Source organism: Tursiops truncatus, chromosome 2, assembly GCF_011762595.2.
Source record: "Tursiops truncatus isolate mTurTru1 chromosome 2, mTurTru1.mat.Y, whole genome shotgun sequence".
Lineage (NCBI taxonomy): Eukaryota > Metazoa > Chordata > Mammalia > Artiodactyla > Delphinidae > Tursiops > Tursiops truncatus.
In genome coordinates this window covers 106,590,557-106,606,814 of record NC_047035.1, presented here as the reverse complement: position 1 = coordinate 106,606,814, position 16,258 = coordinate 106,590,557, and the positions used below count along the sequence as shown (strand labels likewise).

The 16,258-nt window shown below is 37.3% G+C and overlaps 1 protein-coding gene across 9 annotated transcripts in view; it reads right to left on the bottom strand.

Annotated features, from left to right (window-relative positions):
- The window catches only part of ZNF609 (zinc finger protein 609), a 233,753-nt gene that overhangs the window by 134,937 nt on the left and 82,558 nt on the right, over nt 1–16,258 (bottom strand). The window lies entirely within an intron of this gene.

Sequence of the window (16,258 nt, the reverse complement as noted above, 5' to 3'; positions counted from 1 at the left end):
GGTCACAAATCAAGCCTTGGTAAATATAAGAAAATTGTAATTGTATCAAGTATCTTTTCCGACCACAAAGCTATGAGACTACATATCAATTACAGGAAAAGATCTGTAAAAAATACAAACGCATGGAGGCTAAACAATACACTACTTAATAACGAAGTGATCACTGAAGAAATCAAAGAGGAAATCAAAAAATACCTAGAAACAAATGACAATGGAGACACAACGACTCAAAATCTATGGGATGCAGCAAAAGTAGTTCTAAGAGGGAAGTTTATAGCAATACAATCCTACCTTAAGAAACAGGAAACATCTCGAATAAACAACCTAACCTTGCACCTAAAGCAATTAGAGAAAGAAGAACAAAAAACCCCAAAGTTAGCAGAAGGAAAGAAATCATAAAAATCAGATCAGAAATAAATGAAAAAAAAATGAAGGAAACGATAGCAAAGATCAATAAAACTAAAAGCTGGTTCTTTGAAAGGATAAACAAAATTGATAAACCATTAGCCAGACTCATCAAGAAAAAAAGGGAGAAGACTGAAATCAATAGAATTAGAAATGAAAAAGGAGAAGTAACAACTGACACTGCAGAAATACAAAAGATCATGAGAGATTACTACAGGCAACTCTATGCCAATAAAATGGACAACCTGGAAGAAATGGACACATTCTTAGAAAGGCACAGCCTGCCAAGACTGAATCAGGAATAAATAGAAAATATGAACAGACCAATCTCAAGCACTGAAATTGAAACTGTGATTAAAAATCTTCCAACAAACAAAAGCCCAGGACCAGATGGCTTCATAGGAGAATTCTATCAAACATCTAGAGAAGACCTATCACCTATCCTTCTCAAACTCTTCCAAAATATAGCAGAGGGAGGAACACTCCCAAACTCATTCTACGAAGCCACCATCACCCTGATACCAAAACCAGACAAGGATGTCACAAAGAAAGAAAACTACAGGCCAATATCACTGATGAACATAGATGCAAAAATCCTCAACAAAATACTAGCAAACAGAATCCAACAGCACATTAAATGGATCATACACCATGATCAAGTGGGGTTTATTCCAGGAATGCAAGGATTCTTCAATATACGCAAATCAATCAATGTGATATACCATATTAACAAATTGAAGGAGAAAAACCATATGATCATCTCAATAGATGCAGAGAAAGCTTTTGACAAAATTCAACACCCATTTATGATAAAAACCCTGCAGAAAGTAGGCATAGAGGGAACTTTCCTCAACATAATAAAGGCCATATATGACAAACCCACAGCCAACATCATCCTCAATGGTGAAAAACTGAAAGCATTTCCACTAAGATCAGGAACAAGACAAGGTTGCCCACTATCACCACTCTTATTCAACATAGTTTTAGAAGTTTTAGCCACAGTAATCAGAGCAGAAAAGGAAATAAAAGGAATCCAAATGGGAAAAGAAGAAGTAAAGCTGTCACTGTTTGCAGATGACATGATACTATACATAGAGAATCCTAAAGATGCTACCAGAAAACTACTAGAGCTAATCAATGAATTTGGTAAAGTAGCAGGATACAAAATTAATGCACAGAAATCTCTGGCATTCCTATACACTAAGGATGAAAAATTTGAAAGTGAAATCAAGAAAACACTCCCATTTACCACTGCAACAAAAAGAATAAAATATCTAGGAATAAACCTACCTAAGGAGACAAAAGACCTGTATGCAGAAAATTATAAGACACTGATGAAAGATATTAAAGATGATACAAATAGATGGAGAGATATACCATGTTCTTGGATTGGAAGAATCAACATTGTGAAAATGACTCTACTACCCAAAGCAATCTACAGATTCAATGCAATCCCTAACAAACTACAACTGGCATTTTTCACAGAACTAGAACAAAAAATTTCACAATTTGTATGGAAACACAAAAGACTCCGAATAGCCAAAGCAACCTTGAGAACGAAAAACGGAGCTGGAGGAATCAGGCTTCCTGACTTCAGACTATACTACAAAGCTACAGTAATCAAGACAGTATGGTACTGGCACAAAAACAGAAATATAGATCAATGCAACAGGATAGAAAGCCCAGAGATAAACCCATGCACATATAGTTACCTTATCTTTGATAAAGGAATGTACAGTGGAGAAAGGATAGCCTCTTCAATAAGTGTTGCTGGGAAAACTGGACAGCTACATGTAAAAGTATGAGATTAGATCACTCCCTAACACCATACACAAAAATAAGCTCAAAATGGATTAAAGACCTAAATGTAAGGCCAGACACTATCAAACTCTTAGAGGAACACATAGGCAGGACATTCTATGACATAAATCACAGCAAGGTCCTTTTTGACCCACCTCCTAGAGAAATGGAAATAAAAACAAAAATAAACAAATGGGACCTAATGAAACTTAAAAGCTTTTGCGCAGCAAAGGAAACCATAAACAAGACCAAAAGGCAACTCTCAGAATGGGAGAAAATATTTGCAAATGAAGCAACTGACAAAGGATTCATCTCCAAAATTTATAAGCAGCTCATGCAGCTTAATAACAAAAAAACAAACAATCCAAACCAAAAATGGGCAGAAGACCTAAATAGACATTTCTCCAAAGAAGATATACAGAGTGCCAACAAACACATGAAAGAATGCTCAACATCACTAATCATTAGAGAAATGCAAATCAAAACTACAATGAGATATCATCTCACACCAGTCAGAATGGCCATCATCAAAAAATCTAGAAACAATAAATGCTGGAGAGGGTGTGGAGAAAAGGGAACCCTCTTACACTGTTGGTGGGAATGTAAATTGATACAGCCACTGTGGAGAACAGTATGGAGGTTCCTTAAAAAACTACAAATAGAACTACCATATGACCCAGCAATCCCACTACTGGGCACATACCCTGAGAAAACCATAATTCAAAAAGTCATGTACCAAAATGTTCATTGCAGCTCTATTTACAATAGCCCGGAGATGGAAACAACCTAAGTGTCCATCATCGGATGAATGGATAAAGAAGATGTGTCACATATATACAATGGAATATTACTCAGCCGTAAAAAGAAACGAAATTGAGTTATCTGTAGTGAGGTGGATGGACCTAGAGTCTGTCATACAGAGTGAAGTAAGTCAGAAAGAGAGAGACAAATACCGTATGCTAACACATATATATGGAATTTAAGAAAAAAAAATGTCATGAAGAACCTAGGGGTGAAACAGGAATAAAGACACAGACTTACTAGAGAATGGATTTGAGGATATGGGGAGGGGGAAGGGTAAACTGTGACAAAACGAGAGAGGCATGGACATATATACACTACCAAACGTAAGGTAGATAGCTAGTGGGAAGCAGCCGCATAGCACAGGGAGATCAGCTAGGTGCTTTGTGACCACCTAGAGGGGTGGGATAGGGAAGGTGGGAGGGAGGGAGATGCAAGCGGGAAGAAAGATGGGAACATATGTATATATATAACTGATTCATTTTGTTGTGAAGCTGAAACTAACATACCATTGTAAAGCAATTATACTCCAATAAAGATGTTAAAATGAAAAATAAAAATTAGCAAATCAAACCCAAGAATATATAAAAAAGCTTACCACATCATGATTGAGTTTTATCCCAGGGATATATTGTTTGAATTCTGAGATTCAATCAATGTAATTCACCACTAACAGAGTAAACAGTAACAGACTAAAAGTGTTTTTAAAGTATGTAAGCATCAGGACTTCCCTGGTGGTGCAGTGGATAAGAGTCACCGGACAACGCAGGGGACATGGGTTCGATCCCTGGTCTGGGAAGATCCCACATGCCACGGAACAACTAACCCCATGCACCACAAGTACTGAAGCCCGCACGCCTAGAGCCCATGCTCCGTGACAAGAGAAGCCCACGTGCCACAGCGAAGAGTAGCCCCTGCTCGCCACAACGAGAGAAAGCCCATGCATAGCAACGATGACCCAACACAGCCAAAAATAAGTAAAATTAAATATTAAAAAAAAAAAGTATGTGATCATCTCAGTAAATGCAGAAAGAGTACCTGGCAAAATCTAACAACTATTCCTGATAAAATGCTCAGCAAACTTGGAATTGAAGGGAACTTTCTCAATCTGACAAAGGGCATCTATGAAGAACCTACAGATAACATCGTTTTTAGTGGTAAAAGCAGAATGCCTTCCCCCTAAGGTCAGGAATGGAAAGATGCCTACTCTCACCACTTCTATTGAGCATTATATTAGAGCTTATAGTTAGTGCAATAAAGGCAAGAAAAAGAAATAAAAGGTATTCAAAATGTTAAGGAGTAAGTAAAACTCTCTTAATTTGAAGAAGACATGTTCGTCTAGCTAGAAAATTCTACTGAACTACAAAAAAGCTACTAAGAACTGATATATGAGTTCAGCAAGGTCACAGAAAATAAGATCAATTTACAAAAATAAATTTTATTTCTATTATATATCAATGAACACTCAGAAACTGAGTTTCAGAAATATAATTTACAATAGCATCAAAATATGAAATAAGGGGCTTCCCTGGTGGCGCAGTGGTTGAGAGTCCGCCTGCCGATGCAGGGGACACGGGTTTGTGCCCCGGTCCGGGAAGATCCCACATGCCGCGGAGCGGCTACGCCCGTAAGCCATGGCCACTGAGCCTGCACGTCTGGAGCCTGTGCTCCGCAACGGGAGAGGCCACAACAGTGAGAGGCCCGCGTACCGCAAAACAAAAACAAAAACAAAAAATATGAAATAAGAATAAAACTGACAAAAAGTGTGCAAAATCTATACACTGAAAACAAAAGACTGCTAAGAGAAATTACAGAAGACCTAAAATAAATGAGATATACTGTGTTCATGGATCGGAAGACAGTATTGTTAAGATGTCAGTTGTCCCCTAATTTATCAATAGATTCAATGTAATCCCAATTAAAACCACAGAACACTTTTCTTTTTTTAAAGAAATGAACAAACTGATTCTAAAATGTATAAGAAAATCAAAGGACCTGGAACAGCCAAAACAACTCTAAAAAAGAACAACAAAGTTGAAGGATTTATACCACCTGACTTAAAGATTTATTATAAAGTAACAGTAATTAAGACAATGTAATGTTGGCATTAAGATATACAAATTGAATCAAACAGAATCAAGTAATAGAACCGCACATGTATGATAAATGGTTAATTGATTTTCGACAAAGGTGGAAATATAGTTCAGTGGAAAAAAAGAATAGTCTTTTTTAACAAATGGTGCTAGAGCACTGGATTCTCAAACAAAAACAAATACTTAAAAAAAATTTTTAACATCTTTATTGGAGTATAATTGTTTTACAATGGTGTGTTAGTTTCTGCTTTATAACAAAGTGAATCAGCTATACGTATACATATATCCCCATATCTCCTCCCTCTGCGTCTCCCTCCCACCCTCCCTATCCCACCCCTCTAGGTGGTCACAAAGCACCGAGCTGATCTCCCTGTGCTATGCGGTTGCTTCCCACTAGCTAGCTATTTTACATTTGGTAGTATATGTAAGTCCATGCACTCTCTCACTTTGTCCCAGCTTAAAAACAAATACTGGGATCCATACCTCGCACCATATACAAAAGTTAACTCACGATGGATGACAAATCTAAATATAAAACCTGAACTATAAAACTTCTGGAAGAAAAAAATAGGAGAATATCTTTGTAATCTTGGTTTAGGCAAAGATTTTAGATATGACACCAAAAGCATGACCCATTAAAGAAAGTATTGATGAACTGAACTTCACCAAAATTAGGAACTTCTGTTCTCTTATCACTGATCAGAGAGTGAACAGATAAACCAGACTGGGAGACAATATTTCCAAACCACATATCTAATAGAGATATATCCAGAATATATCAAGAACTCTCAAAACTCAATAATAAGAAAACAACCTAATTTAAAAATAAGCAATAGAGGTCTTCCCTGGTGGTACAGTGGTTAAGCATCTCCCTGCCAATGCAGGGGACACAGGTTCGAGCCCTGGCCCAGGAAGATCCCACATGCCACGGAGCAGCTAAGCCCATGAGCCACAACTACCGAGCCTGTGCTCTGGATTCTGCGAGCCACGGCTATTGAGCCCAGGTGCCACAACTACTGAAGCCTGCGTGCTTAGAGCCCGTGCTCCACAACAAGAGAAGTCACTGCAGTGAGAACCCTGCGCACCACCACGAAGAGTAGCCCCCGCTCGCCGCAACTAAAGAAAGCCTGCCAAAAAAGAAAAAAGAAAGCCCGCACACAGCAATGAAGACCCAACACAGCCAAAAGTAAATAAATAACTAAGTAAATAACTAAATATATAAATAAATAAAATTTAAAAAAAAATAAGCAATAGGTTTTTAAGAGACATTTCACTGGAGAAGCTATATAGACAGTAAATAAATTCATGAAAAGAGACCATCACTAGTCAAAAGGGAAATACAAATCAAAACCACAAAGAAATACAATTACATGTCATTAGAATGTCTTTTAAAAAAAAGAGAAACCACTGTCTGAAAAATAAATAAATAAATAACCAAAAAACAAAACAAACAAAAAAACCCCAGACCATACAATGTGTTAGCAAAGTTATGGAGCAACTGGAACTCTCATAAATTGCTGGTAGGAATGTAATATGGTATAACCACCTCACAAACCAATTTGGTAGTTACTTAGAAAGTTAAACATGTACTACCAAGTAACCCAGCCGTTCCACTCCTAACAACTTAAGAGAAATAGAAGCATCTATCCATACAAAGGCTTGTACTTGTTCAGGGTCGCTTAACTGGTAATAGCCAAAAACTGGAAATATTTCAAATGTCCAGTAACAAGCTAGATAAACAAATCGTAGTATACATTTCATACAACGCTGTATTATTCTGGAATAAAAAGGAATAAACTATATATACATGCAATCTCAAATTATTAATGCTGAAAGAAGCTAGACAAAAAAAAAAGAATACATTCCGTTTACATAAAATACTAGAAATGCAAACTAATGTATAGTAATAAAAGATCCATGGTTACCTGGAGACTGAGATGAAGAGCAGAAAGGGGTGGGAGGAAGAGATTACAAAAGGGCACAGGGAAGTTTTTCTGGGTGATGATAACGTTCATTATCTTGACGGTGGTGACTTTCACAGGTGTGTGTGTGTATATATGTTTGTATATCAAAGAACATCACTGTACACATTAAATATGTACAATATATTATGTCAATTGTACTGTAACAAAGCTATTAAAATATCTTAAAATTTTTTTTAATTCAATAAAAATGGCTTCCAATCTCAGATCAGAAACCTAAATACTTATAATGTACTCCATCCCAACCATTACTTCCTTGACTTTACCTCCTACTACTTACCTCCTCAACTCTCTTAGCTCTAAGTCACAATGACTCCTTTGTTGTTCCCTGAATATGCAGGTACCCTCTCACCTCAGTACCTTTGCACTTGCTGTTTTTAAATCCCCCTAGGACATTTTCCCTCCAGATGTCCTCTTAAGCTTGCTTCCTTACCTCCTTTAGGTCATTTATCAAATGTCATCTTCTCTGCCCTTCTCCCTCACAAATCCCCCACACTTTCTCCTTTGCTTTATATTTCTCCACAGCACTCATCACCATCTAACACACCACAGATTTATTTTGCTTATTGTCTGTCTCTGTTCCCCAGATTATAAATGCCATAAAGGCAGAAATTTTTCCTCTAGAATCTTTACCAGTTACTTAAAAGTACTATGTCATGTTTCAACATCTGGACAACCTCTAGGTCTGGTTATGTTTGCACTGCTTGTCTTGCCTTTTTATGTATCTCTTAATTTTTTATTGAACTAGATACTGTGCCTAAAAGAACAGTAGATGAAAACAATATTTTACTTTGAAATAAGCACACCTGTTTCTGCCAGGCCATTAGGGTGGTGGTTTGAATCAATCTAGTGATTAGGTGAACTGGGTTTGGGTTTTATTGTTGCTTAATTAGCTTCAGTGCATCATAGGCTTCAAATTCTTCCAGTGGTGAACTGACAATTTACCTTGTGTTTTAGTACTAGGAGTAGAGTGCTAGAGAATTTTTCTCAGAATTTTTGCTCCATCAGTTTTCAGCAGAACTTGTACACCTGTGCCATAGAGCAGGTGTCTCTCCATGTCCTTGCCCCTGTCCCAGTGGTAGACTGCTAGTACTTATTACTTGGTATAAGGCTAGTAGTGGTAACAGGATTCTCTTCCTCCAGTTTCAGTCTTAGGCAGGCCCTGTGCACCTGAACCTTAGGGATGGAGACTACCCCAGTGGCAGACAACCTCTGTTTCCTACTCAGTGCAAGATGAATATAGCATATAGCTCAGGCAGGTATCCTGAAATCCCTCCAATCCCTATTCCTTGCACTGACCCCCTTCCCTCCCCATGGGGCGACTGAACTCTGCCTTCTATTCTAAAAGGTTCTTGGGTAGGAAGGAGCACAGGGCAAGGAGTTGGGGTTATTTACTAATGTATCCCTGTGTGTTACAGAGTAGCTACTCACTAAGTGGAATGAATTAATTTTACGTTGCAATAAGTATGCATTCAAACACACATACAATTTAACCTTACTAACTGTACTGAATTTCTTTTTTAAAAAATGATGATTGCAACCATCACGATTTCACAATCCACTAATCAGTCAAATCTGCAATTCATGAGAAGGGTGGGGACTCAGGCAAAGTAAGTTCTATGTCAGTCATGTGGGGCCATGTGCAGAGTAGGCCAGTCAAGAAAGAGGAAAGAAGAGATGCAGAGATAAATGTACTCAAGAGGTATCTAGCTGTACTCTTGCCTTTCGTTGCCCTTATCATTGTCTCCTGAAGCCTTACAATAACTCTCCCACTGACTTTTGTTAGAGAGGACTTCTCTTGCAACCCAATTATTCCTAATAACCTTAACCCAATCCCTATCATTCAATTTTTTGCTTTTATTTTGTTTTCATTCTTTTATTTTTTTCCTGGGCTACAGTGCAATGCTAGTAAATCCACATAACTGTGGTATCTCGCCCAACAACAAATTCCTGATAACCATCCTTTGGTAGTCCTTTAATGCTACTCAGAAATCAATTTATTTCTTTCTACATGACTCCTTATCCTGAATCTGTCAACCACCCAACCTGGAACTCCCCAAACTATCCTAGTAATCCCACCTTATCCTCAGCAAATGATTTTGCCACTAAAACGAGACTAAGATTTATATGACCTGGACTTCTTTAAATTTCTATTCTTTTCAGTTCAAAGTTCCTTTCTATTTTCTCTGCCCCCTCCTATGTTTAAAGGAAGACCTAATCCTCCCCCTGATATGACTAAACTTTCTAGGCTTTATTCTTTTATGTTGTTTGTTTTGGATTATTTTTAATATAAAATATTTCAAACAGATAAGAATAAAGAACATAAACACACTTGTACCCATCAATGAGTTTTGTTGAATCTTAATATTAGGTCATATTATTTCAGATATCCCCTTTTAAAAAAAATTAAAACACAGAGGTACGCTTCCCTCATCCTGTTCCCCTCCCACACCCCAAGTAAAACCACTATCATGAATTCAGGGGTTATCACTGCCAAGCATACATTTTAAGCACATATTATATATTTATGCATCTATAAACATCTATAAAAATTATATTATTATTATATATAATTACACATTATATATTATTATTATCCAAGATGTTTACCTTTTTTCTTAATACTGTCTTGAACTCTCCTTTTTTCAATGAGTATGTTTTTTTAAAAAAATACTCTCTCCTTAACAAACAGCAATCCTTTTCTTTTCCTCCCCCTTCTAACTACTAAAATTTCTAGGTGAGTAATCTATACTTGCTACTGCCATTTTTTTACCACCCACTTTTCCTAAATCTTTTATGCCAACTCTTTAAATTGAGGGGTAAGTACCCCTGGAGGGAAAAACAATGGGCCAGAAATTAAGCCATAGAATAAAGGTTGGATTTTTACTTTATACCATATATAAAAATTAACTCAAAATGATCAAAGACCTAAACATAAGAGCTAAAACTATAAAGCTCTTTGATGAAAACATAGGGGATACTGGATTTGGCAATGATTTCTTGGCTAGGACACCAAAAGCACCGGCAACAAAAGATAAAATAAATTGGACTTCATCAAAATTTTAAAAACTTTCATGTATCGGGACTTCCCTTGGTGCCTCAGTGGTTAAGAATCTGCCCACCAGTGCGGGGGACACGTGTTCCATCCCTGGTCCAGGAAGATCCCACATGCCACGGAGCAACTAAGCCCGTGTGCCACAACTACTGAGCCTGTGCTCTAGACCCCGCAAGCCACAACTACTGAACCCGTGTGCCACACTACTGAAGCCCGTGTGCCTAGGGCCTGTGCTCCGCAACAAAGGAAGCATGTACACTGCGACGAAGAGTAGCCCCCGTTTGCTGCAACGAGAGAAAGTCCATGAACAGTAATGAAGACCCAACATGGGCTTCCCTGGTGGCGCAGTGGTTGAGAGTCCGCCTGCCGATGCAGGGGACACGGGTTCGTGCCGATCCGGGAAGATCCCACATGCCGTGGAGCGGCTGGGCCCGTGAGTCATGGCCGCTGAGCCTGTGTATCCGGAGCCTGTGCTCCGCAATGGGAGAGGCCACAACAGTGAGAGGCCCGCGTACCGCCAAAAAAAAAAAAAAAAAAGACCCAACATCCAATAAATTAATTAATTAATTAAATTTAAAAAAATAAAAAAACTTTTATGTATCAAGAGGTGAATGGGAGAAAATATTTGTAGACCACAGATCTAATAATGGATTAATATCTGAAATATATAAAGAACTCCTACAACTCAACAACAAAAATCCCAACCCAATTCAAAAATGGGCAAAAGATTTGAATAGATAACTTCTCCAAAGAAGATATATGAATAGACAATAAGCACATGAAAAGATGCTCAACATCACGAGTCATTTGGGGAACACAAATCAAAACCACAATGAGATACCATTTTACGCATTAGGATAGCTATTATCAAACAAAACAAAACAAGAAACAATAACGAATGTTGGTGAGGATGTGGAGAAATTGGAACCCTTGTGCACTGTTAGTATGAATATAAAAAATGCTATAGCCAACATGGAAAACAATACAGCAATTCCTCAAAAAACTAAACACAGAATTACAATATGAGCCAGTAATTTCACTTCTGGGTATATACCCAAAAGAAGTTAAAGCAGGGACTCAAGCTAAGATCTGCACAAATACGATCATAGCAGCACTATTCACAACAGCCGAAAGGTGAAAGCAACCCAACTGTCCATCAAAAGATGAATGTATAAACAAAATGTGGTATATACATACAATGAAATACTATTCAGCTTTAAAAAGGAAGTAAATTCTGACACATGCTATAACATAGATGCACCTTGAGGACATTATGCTACATAAACTAAGTCAGTTACAAAAAAACAAGAAGTGTGATTTCACTTATATGAGGTAGTCAAATTCAGAAGAGAAAGTAGAATGGTAGTTGCCATGGGCAGCGGAAGAGAAGAATTTGGAGTTATTTACTGGATATAGTTTCAGTTTTGCAAGGTGAAAAGAGTTCTGGAGACTGGGTGCACAACAAAGTGCACTTAACACGACTGATGTGTACATTAAAAAATGGCTAAATTTTATGTTAGGTATGTTTTACCACAATGTTTTTTTTTAATTAAAAAAATTTGTTAAGAGTATAGACTCTGGGACCAGATTATCTGGCTTTGAATCTTCCCTCTGCCACTTCCTAGCTACGTGACCGTGGGCAAATTACCTAACAGCTCTGTGCCTCATTTCCTCAGCTATAGAGGGGATGACATTAATAGTACTTACATCATTAACCTGTTGTGGTGATTAAATTAGTAAATATATGTGAACTTCTCGCAACAGTCCTAGCACACAGTGAGTACTATTTTTAAATGTTTGTTATTGTTTTTAGATTCACCATTTTGAAAACATAATTTAATATGGAAATCAGGTCTACAGGCAAAATTGAGCTTCCCCTATGCAAAATTGGATAAAACAATCTGTGTGCTTGTATTCAGGGTTTTCAGGTGAACTCTTGATATAAAGCAGACTACCATTTACACAAACTGAGGAAATATATCCATAATACCTTATTCTTTCAAAGGTTTCATTTATAATTTTGAATATTTCATTTCAAGTAGTTTGTTTCAGTAGATATGCAGAGAACAATGTTCTAGGAATTTCTCTTTAGGGACTCTAACCAGTACTACTAACTGGGCATGCTTACTAATGTCTATTTATTCATCAATCTATAATGAAAAGCAAGGTTTAATAGCCGTCTGGTATAGTTTTGTTTCTACGGCATCTGATGTTTTACAATGTCCACAAGTAGAATTACTCCAAAGTGGCACCTTTTCTATTTCCTTTTCTTCAGTGACCTCAAACATAATATTGACCATTTCTAAGCAAGATGGTAAAATGAACAATTCTGCAACTGTGTAAGGCTATGACCTTTGTTTCCTATTTTGTGTTTGTAGACACTGAAAAAATTCTTATCTTTTTCTGTGAAAATGGATGTTTTGTGGTGAGGGATTAGTGTAGTTTGCTTGGAACCATTTCTTCTGAAAACTCCTCCTTGAAAATAAGACAACTAGGTTGGAGAAGAAAACCATTGGGGAATATGTATCTAAACTTGAGATAATCCTCATCAAAGGATCATCATGGACTGAATAATTAATTATAAATTAACCTGTTTTCCTGCTACTTGGTTTTTGGGGTGAATCTGACTACTTTTCAGTTTTAATGAAGTAGTCTATAAGGGTCTTAAAAACAACATACTTCCCATATCCCCCCAATCCCCTTTCTCTACCTCATTTTTCTCCAGAGCCCTGTCTACTCTAAACAGACCAACAGACAGATTTTAATGCTTAATATTTTATTGTGTATTTCTCCAACAAGTATGTAGTCAAAACAGGGATTTTTTTTTTTACTGTTTTGTTCTCTAGTGTATCCCAAGTACCGGAATAGTTCCTGGTACTAGGTGGGCACTCACTCACTAAATATTTGTCCAATGAATGAATTGGTAAACAGCTTTACACATGGCCAGAGGTAATGCCAATACCTTTCAACGTAACCTGGTTTTAGGAAGAGCTTCTTTTGGGCCAGAGCTAAATTTTATTGTTCTTTAGAATACAGGGCCTTCTTTCTAAATTTTCAAAAGCCCAAAGGGCAAAAGAGCCTTCTTTACCATCTGCCATGCCAATTCTATATATAATTATTACTGCAACTGTATTTATCCATTCATATTCATGGTTCACACTTCAATTGTGTCATCCTAACATGCATGCAAAGGCCTATAAAGATAAGGCTTTCAAATATCCAGAAAACTAAACAAGCCAAAAATCCAGATTATGTGTATCCTATCCTTGCTGACTAAAGTTGAATAAGGTTTAAATGTAAGGTAAATATAAGGTAAATAAGGTAAATATATTATATATATACACCAATTAGAACAGCAACAAAAATTAAAATCACAATGAAATACTACTTCATACCCACTAGAACGCTATAATGAAAAAGAGAGATATCAAGTTTTGGCAAAGAGTTGCAGCAACTAGTACTCTCATACATTGTTGGCCACAATATAAAATGGTGCAACCACTCAGGAAAATCATTTGCCAGTTTCTTATAAAGTTAAATATACACTTATCAGGGGCTTCCCTGGTGGCACAGTGGTTAAGAATCCACCTGCCAATGCAGGGGACACGGGTTCGAGCCCTGGTCTGGGAAGATCCCACATGCCGCGGAGCAACTAAGCCCGTGCGCCACAACTACTGAGCCTGCACTCTAGAGCTTGTGAGCCACAACTACTGAGCCCGTGTGCCACAACTACTGAAGCCCGCATGCCTAGAGCTTGTGCTCTGCAACAAGAAAAGCCACTGCAATGAGAAGCCCGCACACCACAACGAAGAGTAGCCCCTGCTCACCGCAAGTAGAGAAAGCCCGCAAGCAGCAACAAGGACCGAACACAACCAAAAATAAATAAATAAATATATTAAAATAAATAAATAAATAAATATACACTTATCATATGACCCAGTTAATTCCACTCTTAGGTATTTATCCAAGAAAAATGAAAACCACAGAAAGCAATTCACAGCTTTATATAATAATAAAAGCCCAACACTAGAAATAACTCAAATTTCTTCAATTAGTGAGAAAACAAATTGCGGTATATCCATACAATGAAATAGTATTCAACAATAAAAAGAAAGAAACTGCTAATACATGCCAACCACAAGGACAATTTTCAAAGACTATACTGAGAGAAAGAAGCAGAACTCACAAGCATAGGTACTGTATGGTTCCTTACAGGCAAAACTAATCTATAGTGCTAGTTCAAGAAAGAAGTGGATTTCTAGTCTCACATAATCCTGAAAGCAGCCAGTCAATCTCTTTTACTTGCTAATCAGAGCGGCAGAAACCACAGGTACAGAGGTCTCTCATAATAGGGAAATCGCAGCTTTCTGCAAGTGTTCAACATTTAGGGGCCAGCCTGAAACACCCAGCACAACACCTACAACTTGATGGGCCAACAGCAGAGGAGAAAGCACTGACTGGCAATCTGGAGACTGAAAAACAACTGCCCTTAAAACAGCTATGTACCTGCTCTGTATTCCTAGCTCATGGCTTTCGTGCTAGACTGGTAAGAAGGGGTTTGTTTGCTCACAGCTTAGAGGATTTATGAGAAGGGATTAGTCCCGGCATTGCTGTTGAGAAAACTATGAGCAAAGTATGACAGTGACCCATGGCCCTGTAAAGGGGTTTCAGATGAAGCTGTAGAAGAAACCAGGCCTTCATTTTATCCAAAAAAGAACACTGCCTGCTGTTTCAACACAAAGGAATGCAAGCGAGCCTGAAACGAGAACTTTCAACCTTGGCATCATTTGTCTAGTTGACAAAATTTACCTTTAATCACATTCTGCATGAATCTGGATATCAAAAATCAGTAAACATATAGAGCACATCGAATTATATTTCAACAGGCCCCAAAGTGCTTTCAAATTCTTTGATTTTGTTGGACTTTGGGTCTAATTAATATTACTCAAAATAAATGGGTTCAGAGCTCAAGTTGAAAACCTGTCTGCTCCACTGAAATTTTTTTCTTTTTAACATGAATGAGATTCAGTCAATGAGCATTTATGGAGCAGCTACTTGGAACCAGGTGCTGTGTTAAGTAATATGGAGCCTAAGATAAAGATAACACAACACTTGCCCTCAAAAAATATCTTACAGTCTAGGTGGAAAAGAGAGAATTCAATCTTATCGTATGGTGTGATAAATGCTATGACACAAATACATGTGAGGTCTTTGAAAAAAAAAAAACCCAGAGTAAAAGTTCCACTTATTAGTGAAGCCGAATTAGAAGTTATCTGATCAAAAATGGCAGAGAAAAGTATTCTAGGTAGAGAAAAAAAGTATATACAAAGGCACAATGATATGAAACAATAGGAAGTATGAAACCCCATGGCATGTCTAGAGAACTGCAAGTACTTTTATGGCTGAAATAAAGGAGTGGTAAAGAGGAAGCTAGGAAAAAGCAGACTGGGATGGGATTCTGAAGGCCTGTGTGCCTTAGAGGAAAAGAGAGGATATATTTAAGAGGAATCATTCACAGGACTTCTGACCACTGGATAAATGAAAAGGAGAGAGTCTAGGACAATTCTCGTTTTCAGCTTCAGCAATTGAGTGGATGTGCATTAAGCATCACTAAGATATGGAATATTACTAGACAATCAACTTTAAGTAGAAAGATAACTATTTTAGATATGTTGATTAAAACGTGAGTACTGGACTATAGTGCACAGAACCTTGAAAGGTGACAATATTTAAATCCTATTTCAGTATTACAGGGCTGAAGTTCCATTTGATGATGTGAAAAAACAACAAAGAGAAATCTTAAGTCAGGAATAAAATGACAGAAAAACTGTATTACATCTCATAGTTGTACCTGAAAGGGGTTATCATTTCTTCTTCCATTTCTCACAATAACTACTTGTAAATCAATTCTAATAATATTCAGGCAAAATTATATTTTAAATTTTGTAAGGCAAGTTCAGAGTTTGAGGAAGAATGGTTTTAGACCCTTTTTAAGCTTCCCTACTCTCATACAGCATAGAACATATACATTGGGGACTAAGTTCTGGGTTCACCTTTCTCAGAAGAGAAACCTAAACTGAAGAAAAGAAACGAACTGAAGAGAAGAAAAGTCTCAGTTCACT